At 47.7% G+C, this 11,421-nt stretch overlaps 1 long non-coding RNA gene across 1 annotated transcript; it reads right to left on the reverse strand.

Annotated features, from left to right (window-relative positions):
- Positions 1-907: 907 nt before the first annotated feature.
- Positions 908-10,217, reverse strand: LOC134729305 (uncharacterized). Its single transcript, XR_010110279.1, has 2 exons — positions 8,820-10,217; positions 908-3,308 (listed from the first exon to the last, which is right to left on the reverse strand). It is a non-coding gene; the product is annotated as an uncharacterized LOC134729305 (long non-coding RNA).
- Between the last annotated feature and the right edge of the window lie 1,204 nt (positions 10,218-11,421).

An 11,421-nucleotide genomic window follows, 5' to 3' on the forward strand; every position in this document is an offset into this window, starting at 1 on the left:
CAGGCACATCCACATGGATACAACAAGATCTCCAGGAGCCACGTGTCCTTCCTGTCCCCCGACAGCCACACTGATGGGACCAGCTGTGCATAGCCCACCTAAGCTGCGCATCTCAGAGTCCTTCCCTGAGCATTTGGAACCAAGAGACTCCATGGTAGCCTGGCTTTCTCATAAACACAGGGACATAAACTTCAGAAATATTAGTGGTGGCCGTTCTCCTCCTCGGAGTCAAGAATAGAGAGAAAGCCAGTCTACAGCAAGAGAAAAGAATGAGGCAGCCCTGAAAAGAGGAGGGAGGCCCACTTGCATCCATGCCTTTGGGTTCCATGATACCTTAAGACTTTTCTCACAAAGTCCCCATTTTTGCTTAGAGTTGGTTTCTGTTACTTGTAACCAATAGAGTTAATACAGTATAACTCCATCATTCTCAACCAGGGGCGATTTTGTTCCCCAGGGGACATTTGGTGATGTCTGGAGATATTTTTGGTTATCATAACTGGGGGAAAGGGGGTGCTACTGACATCTAGTAGGTGGTCAGGGATGCTGATAAACATCCTACAACGCACAGGGCAGCCCCTCACACCAGGAACCATCTAGTCCAAAATGTCAAGTTGACAAGCACCATGCTTGTCAAAGACAGGAGCGATCATCATGAAAAAATAGGCTTTGTGTCTCACTTCTCCATTTGGCAAAGACTCTTTCATTTTAAACAATATTCTGGTGGTGAGAATTCTCATACCTTGATAGCAGGAGGACAGACAATGAGTGCAACCTCTATGAAGAATCATTTAACAAGACATTTACCTGGGGCCTTAACATGTTCACTGTTAAATCAGCAATTTACTTTGTAGAATTTATTCTTGGTAGAAAATCTTAATTCAGATATACACAAAGATTTATGCAAAAGGATGTTCAGTGTAGCTTTATTTATAATGGTGAAAAATGGAAACAACTTAAATATCAACCACTGGGTATTGGTTACATAAATTATGATACATTCATAGCACAGAATAATATACGTAGCACTTAAAATTATGTTTATGAAGATTATTTAGTAACACAGGGAAATGCTCATTATGTTAACTGAAAAGCCAGAATATAAAATTTTTGAAATATGCATAAGCACAGAAAAAAAGGCTGCAGGGAAATATATCAAAATATTAACTGTGGCTATCTCTAGGGACTAGGATCACAGCTATTTTTTTGTTTTCCTATTTTTAAAAAATATTTTCCAATTTTTCTGCAATTAACATGTATTATAATTTGGAATTTAATACTAGAAAGGAATCGTGATACCAGAATTGAGGATAGTCTAGATTATTCATTCATCAAAAAATAAATAAATATATATATATATATTAAGAGCCTACCATGTGCTAGACAGACATTGTGAATAGGAAGACAAGGCCCCTGACCTCAAGGGGTTTCCAGTCCAGGAGAGGAAGCACTTCAGAGGTTCCAACTATTTGCAAATTCACTGTTATAGAAACCATCTGAAAAGGATTTGTTATTAACACTTAAATAGCTACCATTTGTTGAGAGCTTATTATGTCAGTACTAGATGCCTTACAATTTTGATCTCATTATCTCTGCATAACACCCCGAAAAAATATGGTTAAGTCTTGGTCACATGGCTGGTGGGCAGTGGCCAGGATTCAAACCATATCTATTTACCATCAGCACAAATTCCCAGTCTCCTCTGCTCCCTGCCTCAGTGACAGGGGTCTTTTCAGGACCATAAGATATGGCAAACTGGAGCCACCAAGAAAGATTTTAAAGTCTAGAAAGCCAGATAGAAAAGGGTATGCAGGCCAGGTATGGTGGCTCACAACTGTAATCCCAGCACTTTGGGAGGCCAAGGTGAGAGGATTGCCTGAGTCCAGGAGTTCAAGACCAGCCTGGGCAACATAGTGAGACCCTGTCAACAAAAAAATTTTAAAAAGACAAAATTAGCCAGGCATCGTGGTGCACACCTGTGGTCCCAGCTACTCTGGAGGCTGAGGTGGGTGGATGGCTTCAACCTGGGAGGTTGAGGCTTCAGTGAGCCTTGATCATGCCACTTGGGCTTCAGCCTGGGCAAGATCCTGTCTCAAAAAAAAAAAAAAAGAGAGAGAGAGAAAAGAAAGAAAGAAAAGAGAGAGGCATGAGTGGGAGGAATGTAGGCCACTGACCAGATATCCAGCAGGAGGCCAAGAGTGAAGTTGTTTGCAGTGTTAGGGAAGGTCGTGGGGCCAGGGCTGGGGCAGAAGGGTGGTCACTGTCACAGATAAGCTCTGAGCTGCCCACGAGAAGGAAGAAACAGAGAAAAAGCAAAACCATTTAAGAAGTGGAGATAGAAAGACGAGCGCTTTGATGTACATTGGAATGGCTGCAGCTGCGGCCAGAAAGGAGCACGTCCTCTCCCCAGAGGTGAGTCTATTAGAGAAGGTTCCACACAGTGAGAGGGGAGCACAGAGGGGAATGAGCTTGTGCTGCAAACCAAAGCTCAGGGGACTCCAAGAACACATGGAAATCAGGAGACCTCATGGGTTGTTGTAAAGGGCTATTGAGATGGCCTCCTCCCAGAAGAAATCAACAGAAAGGGTCCTGCTTCTTGATGACCCAGAAGCCCGGAATAGGCTGGGTGTGGAGGGAAAGGGAAGCTGCGGAAGTCAAACTGGGGACTATTAGGAGCTTGGATCACTGGATTAACTTTGCAAAGTGAATTAAGTAATGAAGCTGGATGCAGATGGTGGAGCAACCGGGGTAGTTTGTGACTGGGAGGGACTAGTTTCTGCACTTCCAACAGCTGGCTGAACAGGTTAAATGCTCCACTCAAAGCCCAGGTCATTACCGTTGGTGGTGACATCCTGGCCCCTTCAGTGACAGACACAGGGGATCACCGTGGAGAAACACCAGGGAAGCCGAAGCTGATTTCCACTCACAATCTCGTTGTGTGCTTTGGTTCAGACATTTTTTTTTTGGTTCAGAAACTTCCAGGGGAAAACACCAGGCTAGGAGTCCAGAGGCCTGAGTGCGAGTCCCAGGACTCCTGTAAGTCACAGGAGCAGATGCATGCCACTTACCCGTGTCCTCAGCTGGAAAGTGAGAATGACGGTGCCACCCTCTCCTTCTCGGGCCTCCCCTGCCCAGTTTTCTCGGTGCCTCAGTGCCCTCCTCCAGACAGAGGGGATGAGGAAAGTGCCTGCTTCGCAGGGCAGTGATGAGGGTCCAAGGAGGCAGCGCACGGTAAACTCCCTCCGAGGAAGCCAGGCTCGCAGTCAGCACTCAGCATCGTTGTTGCTGCTGCTTCTGCTGTTGTTTTTAGGCTAATTGGAGATAATAGATGTGAAAGTGTTTTGAGAAATACAAAGCACTCTATGTTCCAATAAAAGGTGTGGTTTCCATTCTTCCCTCTTCCTGTTTCATTTCTCAAAACTCCCCTCTGCACTGCTGGACTGAGCTATTGAACATGTCCCATCTCCCACAGGCTCCCCTGCCTCCAGCGCCCCCATCTCCTCCCCTTCACCCCCTCCTTCCTGGCACACAAAGCCCAACCCTGCTTCCTCTCCCCTGGGAGCCTCCCCTGACCCAGGCTGGGCTGGAGCCTCCTCCTCTGGGTTTCACCAGCACCCGTTGACTGCTGGCTGCACATACTGCAAATTTTCTGTGCTTTCATTTTTGGTTTTGTTTTGTCTTTTTCGGTCTTTTTCCTGCACTCTCCCCACCCTGACATAAGTTTCTTGGGCATAGAAAGGGTGTCTAACTTGTCACTGCATGCCCAGAATCTAGCAAAGTCCAGGCATATTATCGTAAGCCCAGCGAATGTACATGGATTTGAATGAATGAGGAAATAAGATCACGTATATGAAATCACCTTTTATGGTCTTAGAAATAATCATTATTAATAGCTCACTCAACAATATTCATTGATCACCTACTAATCTTTGAAAGGCCTCTACCAGGTACCTAGGGCAGCACATAATAGGGTCTCCGCTCTCAAGGACTTTTCAAGGGAATAAGGGAGAATCCCTAGTGGAATTTTACCACCTGCAGATGACAATAACATAAATGTAGTAACATACGTATGTGCCCTAAAAGAGGCCAGGCTACCTGTTGCAGAAGTACAGTCAGGGACAGCTCCCCAGGGGCTTCAGGAGGCTCCTAAAGGAGGAGCTGACTTGAGCTCTGCCTTGTCCAGCCTCTCTGCAGCCCTGGGCCCTTCACTTCATCTCTTCCTTCAGCTTTGGGATGACTCAAGAGAGCTTGTGTCCTGCCCCTAGCCGCTCCTGAGGGGCCAGCAGCTCCCTGGGCTTCTCTGAGGCCACCACCTGGCAAACCTGGGGAGTCCTTGATCTGAGGCCCCCGCAGGGTCACGCCTGCTACAACTCCATCTGGCCAAAGCCTCAAGGCAGCAGAGGCTGAGGGATTTGGAGCCCCCCAAACCCTGGTTTGAGTCCTGGCTCTGCCACTTGCCAGTTGTGTGAAGACATAATTACACTTTATCCAGGCCCCAAATTTCTCGTGTATAAAATGAGGCCAAGCCAGGTGCAGTGGCTCATGCCTGTAATTCCAGCACCTTGGGAGGCTGAAGCGGGAGGAGGATCGCTTAAGGCCAGGAGTTCAAGACCAGCCTGGGCAACATAGCAAGACCTTGTTTACATACAAAATCAAACATTTAGCCAGGTGCGGTGGCACACGCCTGTGGTCCCAGCTACTTGGGAGGCTGAGGTGGGAGAATTGAGGAGCCCGGGAGGTCGAGGTTGCAGTGAGCTGTAATGGTGCCACTGCATCCTAGCCTGGGTGACAAGAGTGAGATCCTGCCTCAAAAAAAACAAAAACATAAAGTAAATAAAATGAGGACAATAGCCATTAATGAGATGGTGACACTTCAATGAAACAACAGATACGGAGAACCTGGAACATTCTTTTAAAAGCCTTCAATAAATGTAAACCATTTTTCGCTCTAGGACCTATAAAGCTGCAGTGCTTTGCAGCCAGCGGTGGGTGCACTCTAGGCCTCATGGGTGTGTTAGACATCTCACAGGGCCCTGCCCCACCCTCTGGTCTGGGAATCCTCCTGGGATCCCAGAAAAATGATGCAGGTTAGTAAAACTCAGACCTTCTAAATTTTATAGACACATTTAAGAATCTCTCAGGGTCAAGAACTAGTTGTAATTAAATTTTAAATGTCTGGAAAAGAGAGAATGAGCTCATTTTAGCCTCTGACCCCATGAGGCACAAGAAGGCAGGTATAGTTACCCCAGATGAGGAAACCAGGCCCAGAGAAGGGAAGTGTTTTGGCCAAGGGCACACAGTACACAAGGGGCAGAACCTGGACTAAGTCTGCCCTTTCCTCTCTGCATAGTTACCATCTAATAGGCTGGGTGCCCAGAGGGGCCCCTTCTTGCCTAGGGACCAGTCTGCCTTTGTAGGACTAACAAATTAGCTACAAGATTAGAAATTACAGTTTACGGGTCATGTCGCCTCTGGCTCCAAGAGTCTGAACCTCCCCAAATTGTTCCTGGGAATAACATCACTATTGTAAAACCTAAGATCAGTGCTTGAGATATTTTGCAGACCCTGCACTCGACGGATCAGCTGACACCACCAAGACCAGTAATCTGGCTCCACCAGTTCTGCCATCCCACCCAGGAACAGAAAACAGCAAGAAAACCTCACTCCGACCCCCTGTGATTCCATCTCCAACCTGACCAGTCAGCACTGACCACTTCCCAAGCCCCTACCCACTGAATTATCTTTAAAAACTCTGATCCCTGAATGCTCAAATGCTTGGGGAGACTAATTTGAGTAGTAATAAAACTCCGGTCTCCCGCACTGCTGGGTCTGCATGAATTACTGTTTCTTCACTGTAATTCCCCTGTCTAGGCAGCAGGCAAGGTGAACCCACTAGGCGGTTACACTGTCCTTACAGTCTCTAAGGCTCCTCCTGCCCCAACGCTCAGGGACTCCCGGGCATTCAGTCGAGGGGTGTAAGATCAAGCCAGGCCTGACATCCTGCTGACTTGCCTGTCATAGAACAAAGGTCCCAGGGTTATCTGGCCCATCCTCCTGCTCCTGGCTCCGCCCATCTCCTCTCTGCCACCTGCTCCCAAACCAACCTGTCTGTCCACCCCAGTTAGCACTCCAGCTGGCTGGAGGGGAGGGAAGGAGAGGCTGCATTCATTGCAGCCTTGTACATATAAGCAAGTTTGTGGGCCCACAGCCTTCACCCCACCACCCCTGCTCTGCCACTGCATCATCTCCAGTCTCTTCTCTCCTCCCTGCACCCATCCCCCAACCACAGAAGCCTAACAGATTCCAAGGGAACAGCTGGAACCTCTTTGCTGCTGGAACTTTTGCTGGTGGGAAGGGGTAGGGCATGCCCTGACCTGGGCATCTCAGGGACACACTGCTCGGGCCTCTGCCTTCTGGGTCTCCTCTTGGTTCCATTTGTCCTGTAGCCTCTCCCTGTACAGGAGGTCAGGAGGAGCAGTCACAAGTCGCCCTGTCTGATGCATTAGGACACAGAAACCCAGGAAGGTTGAATGGCTCACTCAGGTTCACACAGAGCAGCCCGAGGAGGAAACCACTCAGTCCAACAGGAGCTCGGCCAAGCTGCCAGCTGGCCTTGCCCTCCTCCCTGAGATGGCCAGCATCCTGTATGGATTCAGGGAGAACTCAAACATCAAAACTGGCAGAGGTGGAAGTGGAGAGTGGCAAAGGGGGAAAAAGATAAATCAAGGCATGCAATCCCACTAAAGACAGAAGGCTTCAATGTATCCGGTGGCCCCCTGCCGGCTCCCAATGCCAGCCACAGCGCCATCCTCCTACTGAATGTTTAATTAAAAGAACAGGACTAATGGGATGGGTGTCAAACTACACACTTAATCTGCACCAGAGACAGCCCCTCTGGGAGCCACTGAAAGAGATCAAAGCTGCTTCTGTGGAGCCCTCATTCTTCAGGGGAGTCGGCAGCAGGAAAAAGATTTGGAAAAACCACCAAAAAAATAAAAATAATAATAATAAATGAGGAAAGAGAGGAGAGTTGGGAGTAGGAGGGTGTGAGGAGCGCGGGCCAAGGAAGGCAGCAGGTTCCAGGCCATGCTTAGTCCCCTAGTGTCTCTCCTCACACCCAGCCCCAGTGACAACTGGTGTCCTCAGCTCAGGCCATGGCGGTGAGCCCCTGCCTCCGTGTGCCTGACCCAATTGAAGGTCCTCCTGTGACTTCCCTCTGTCTCTCTTTCCAGTAACTTAGAACCCTCCCTGACCGCTTTCCTTCTTTTGGGTCTCCAAGCCTTGCAAATGCTGCCTCCTTGCCTGGAGCGTCCTTAGCTTGGGTTTCTGTCACTTGCATTCATAAGAGAAATGGTCAGATAGGAGGGCAGAATGGATCACTGCTAATTATGAGGACTTTGGAGGCAAACTGCCCAGATTCAAATCCCTGTTCCACCCCTTGCTAGCAGTGTGACCCCAAGCAAGTCGTTTAACTTCTCTGTACTTCATCTGTCAAATTCACTCATCACAATACTTAACTCACAGGGCTGCCGTTAATTAGTTAATGTCCACATGTATCTGATTAGAAGAGCACACTGTGTAACACAGCCCATTACGACTGCTCTAACTCCAGCCCACAGGGCCAGCTGGCCGGGGCCCCTTTCCACAGCAGTGGTGAGTCCAGATGGGCCACACCTGCTGCTGCTCCATGGCTGCATCCCCCTTGTGCTGTCCTCCCAAGGCTACATCTGCAAGTGGAGAGGATTTGGCTATCACTCACTGGGGGAGAGATAAGTGTGGAAGCAGGAGGGGGAATTGGGGAAGGAGGGAGTCTGCGTGTGGGACACCTTCGGAAGCCCTTGTCTTCTGCATAGTCCCCAGGGAAAGGAACGCCTGCCTGCTCTGTAGAGGGCAGGCTGAGCTCTGAGTGTGGGTTTCCTATCCTCACAGCAGCTAGTTTCATACTTAAAAGTCTGAAGCCAGATATATTCTGCCACCAGATTAATTTTTTTCTGAAGCTCCCATTTGGTCTGTTGGAGGAATTCACATTCCTCCGGCTATCATAACTTTCCTCTGTCTTTCAAGAGCTCACACCCCTGGCCTTGTTTTGCAAATAGAGCATTCTTTCTCTCCTGCCTGTCCTTTACCTTACAAAGCTTCCCCATACTGAACAAAAACATTTCCAACTGCTCTGTAGTGGAAGGTAGGGAGGCCGGGATGGAAGTAAAGGGTAATTAAATAATTTCTGCTGCAGCACGAAAAGCTGAACAGCATGAAGTATTATTAATACGATGTGCTCTTCCTAATGAATTAACACAGGCAATCCCTCTCTCCTGTCTGGTGTTCAGTAAATATTTGTTGAATGAATGAATGTTAACAGCTTATGATTCTGTCTTTCCTGCTCTGATGAATTATGAAGTCCATGTAGCCAAATCAGCATCAAACCCATTTTATATGCAGTCTGTGTTTTGAGCTCCAGGTCAAAGTGAATAAAATATGTGTGAAAATGAAGTGATAATGTCCATTGGAGACCATTGGCTTCCTGTATTTGTAGGGGATAGGGTCTACCTGGCTTGGTATTGGTGACTTGAGAGTAGCCTTCCAGCTGCTTTTCTCTGGTTCCCAGGTAAACCAGGGTCAGGCTGTCCCTTCTAGGTGGAACTCTGTTGAGACCCCACAGGCAGCTCTGGTGAATGACCAGCATGTGCAAACTCATTGCTCTCCAGCTGACCCCAAAACCATGCAGGAAGAAGGGCAATTCCTGCAGGACTGAGTCTGCCCCCGGCTGAGCCTTGCTTTGCTCATTGCAGATATTTAAGTCTCTCCATAGTGCTGTGACTCACCTGTCTGTCCTTGGTTGGAATTCCACAGGGAAATCACATGCAGAACCTGGTCAGTATCTGTACACAAAGCACATGGAGAGATTCTAGGGACAATCATTTCTAAGTAAATTACTTAAGGGCAGAAGAGTCTGCCCGGGAGCTGGGGGAGAATGGAGCAGGGACAGGAGGTGGGAATAAGTGACTTGTACATTAATCACAAAGTAATCAGCAGATGACAAGGGGCCTTGGAACCACCACGTCTGTCTAGCTGGACGAGGTGAAAGGAAAGGTCACCCTTGTCTGGGAACTCTCATCCATCTTCAAGACACACACTTACCTGGCTTGCATGTGCCTGAGCTTCCTGTTTTCCCTGCCCAGCAGAGATGCTGCCCTGGCCTGGTTCATTGTCCATTATCCACCCTCTGGGCCATCCCAGCATCCACCTGGCCTGCCCCACCTGGCCCAGGCCACAGAGGAGGGCATGGCTTTGGCTAGTTGACCTTTAGGAAGTCATTTACTGGGTGTAACCTACCTCAGTTCCTGAGACCTGTAAACTCCTCTTTCTCTGCCCTGAATCTTCCCCAGTTATCAGGGCCCAAGCAGGAGAGTGGGCGTGAACTCTCAGAGCTCTTCCACTAACTTTTTCCCTTGATCCTCCCCAGTTTCTTCCCTCTCCTGGCAACCCACCCCCTGCCCACTGTCCCCTGAACACAGACGCTCCTGATGGATGGAGCTGTCTTCTTACCTCCGCTGGCCCTCCCTAGGCTGTACACTAGCCCTTGGATCAAAACCTGTTCCCAAGTTCAGATCAATTTCTTTCTGACATATTTTCACAAAAGTGGGTTTTGTCTCCCAGGTCATTTCAATTTGAACTGGAGCAATGTCCTTGCCCAGGTGTAACCCTTGGCAGTGGATTTCGGCAGTGGTGATGAGTTTGGAGTAGAAAAAAAGCGTCCTGATTAGAATGGCTACTCCATGGCTCAGATCACAGATAGAGCATGAGATTTGGATTTAGGCATTGGATTTATTTTATATATTTATTGACTGATTGATTGATTGATTGATTGAGACGGAGTTTCATGCTTTCGCCCAGGCTGGAGTGAAGTGGTGCAATCTTGGCTTACTGCAACCTCCACCACCCCTCCCCCGGCCCTCACCAGGTTCAAGTGATTCTCCTGCCTCAGCCTCCCGAGTAGCTGGGATTATTGGCATCTCCCACCACGCCTGGCTAATTTTTGTATTTTTTTCGTAGAGACGGGGGTTTGGCCATGTTGGCCGGGCTGGTCTCGAACTCCTGACCTCAGGTGATCCACCCACCTCAGCCTCCCAAAGTGCTAGGATTACAGGCGTGAGCTACCGGGCCCGGCCCCTGGCATTGGATTTAAATCCTGGCACAACAACTTCCTAGCTGTATAACCTTGGGTGAGTCATTTAACCTGTCCTAGTTTCTCATCAACAACAAGGACAAACATGTTCACCTCACAGATTTAGCTGAGGAGCGGATTTAATAAAGTATATATTTTTAAATCCTGGTACAAAGTTGTAACCATTCTCCTTAGCATGGTAAGGCCAGCACTCCCAACATGGGGGAAGGGGTGAAGGTCGGGGAACTGAACTGCCCTCTGCAGCTGAATAGCACCTAGGCAGGTTATTTTAAAGGCCCTTGGCCCCCAATATCTGTGGCACCTGTGTACTCCACCCCTCTGGATTTCCACCATTGCAGGAATTCCTCTGGGTAAGCATTATAGTCTCCCTAGGGTCTCCTTTTGAAAGGTGAAAATTCTCATGAAAGTTACTAATGCTGTAATGTGAAAAGTGTAATTAAAAGATTTTATTTATTTTTGTGAGAATACAAGGTGCCCTAGAGCCCAGAAACCAGGAGGAAGCAAGGATTGTCCCAACTATGAGAGGTGAATTCAGGCCCTGAGCCAGGCACTCTCTTATCCATGATCTCATTCTACCTCATAACAACCTTCGGGGGGAGTTATTGTTAAAGAAATGTTTAAAGGTAAAATCAAGGCCCTTGTATAAATACAACCTCTTACAAACATGAAATTCAGACATGCCAATGATTTAACTCGTCGATTAATAAGGGAACTAGTAAGATGTTACGACCGCTCAAAAAAGAATCCAAAGAGCAGATGCATACAGAAGCCGTCGGGAATGCTGACATTAATTTGCTTAATAGATATAAAACTGGTCAATATCCATAGGGCAATAATCAGTTGCATTTCCAATGGATATAATTTGCATTTCTATGGACAAAATCATTTGCATTGTTATCAGTTTTCTACAATTTTCAGAGTCATAAAATAGCTCAAAGACAATGAAAGAAAGGCAGGGGTAACCCATAGGCAAACAGACAGAATGCCCAATAACAACTTTCTTTTGCCATTTCAAAGTCTTGCACAACTTTTTCTAACATTATGACTATCCTCATTTCATCACAAAGCAGAAAGCATGGAGACAGGCACCGAAAGTAGAAATGAAAAGTGGAAATCTAGTCCAGAGGCACCCAAGTGCTAGTCCCATCTGAGGGCCAGGGAGTGTGTAACAAGGATGTCACATGGGGGATGAAATTAGAAAAATAAGAATGAGGTCAGTTTTTTGACAAAGCTAAATG

Source organism: Pan paniscus, chromosome 1 (assembly GCF_029289425.2).
Source record: "Pan paniscus chromosome 1, NHGRI_mPanPan1-v2.0_pri, whole genome shotgun sequence".
Classification (NCBI taxonomy): domain Eukaryota; kingdom Metazoa; phylum Chordata; class Mammalia; order Primates; family Hominidae; genus Pan; species Pan paniscus.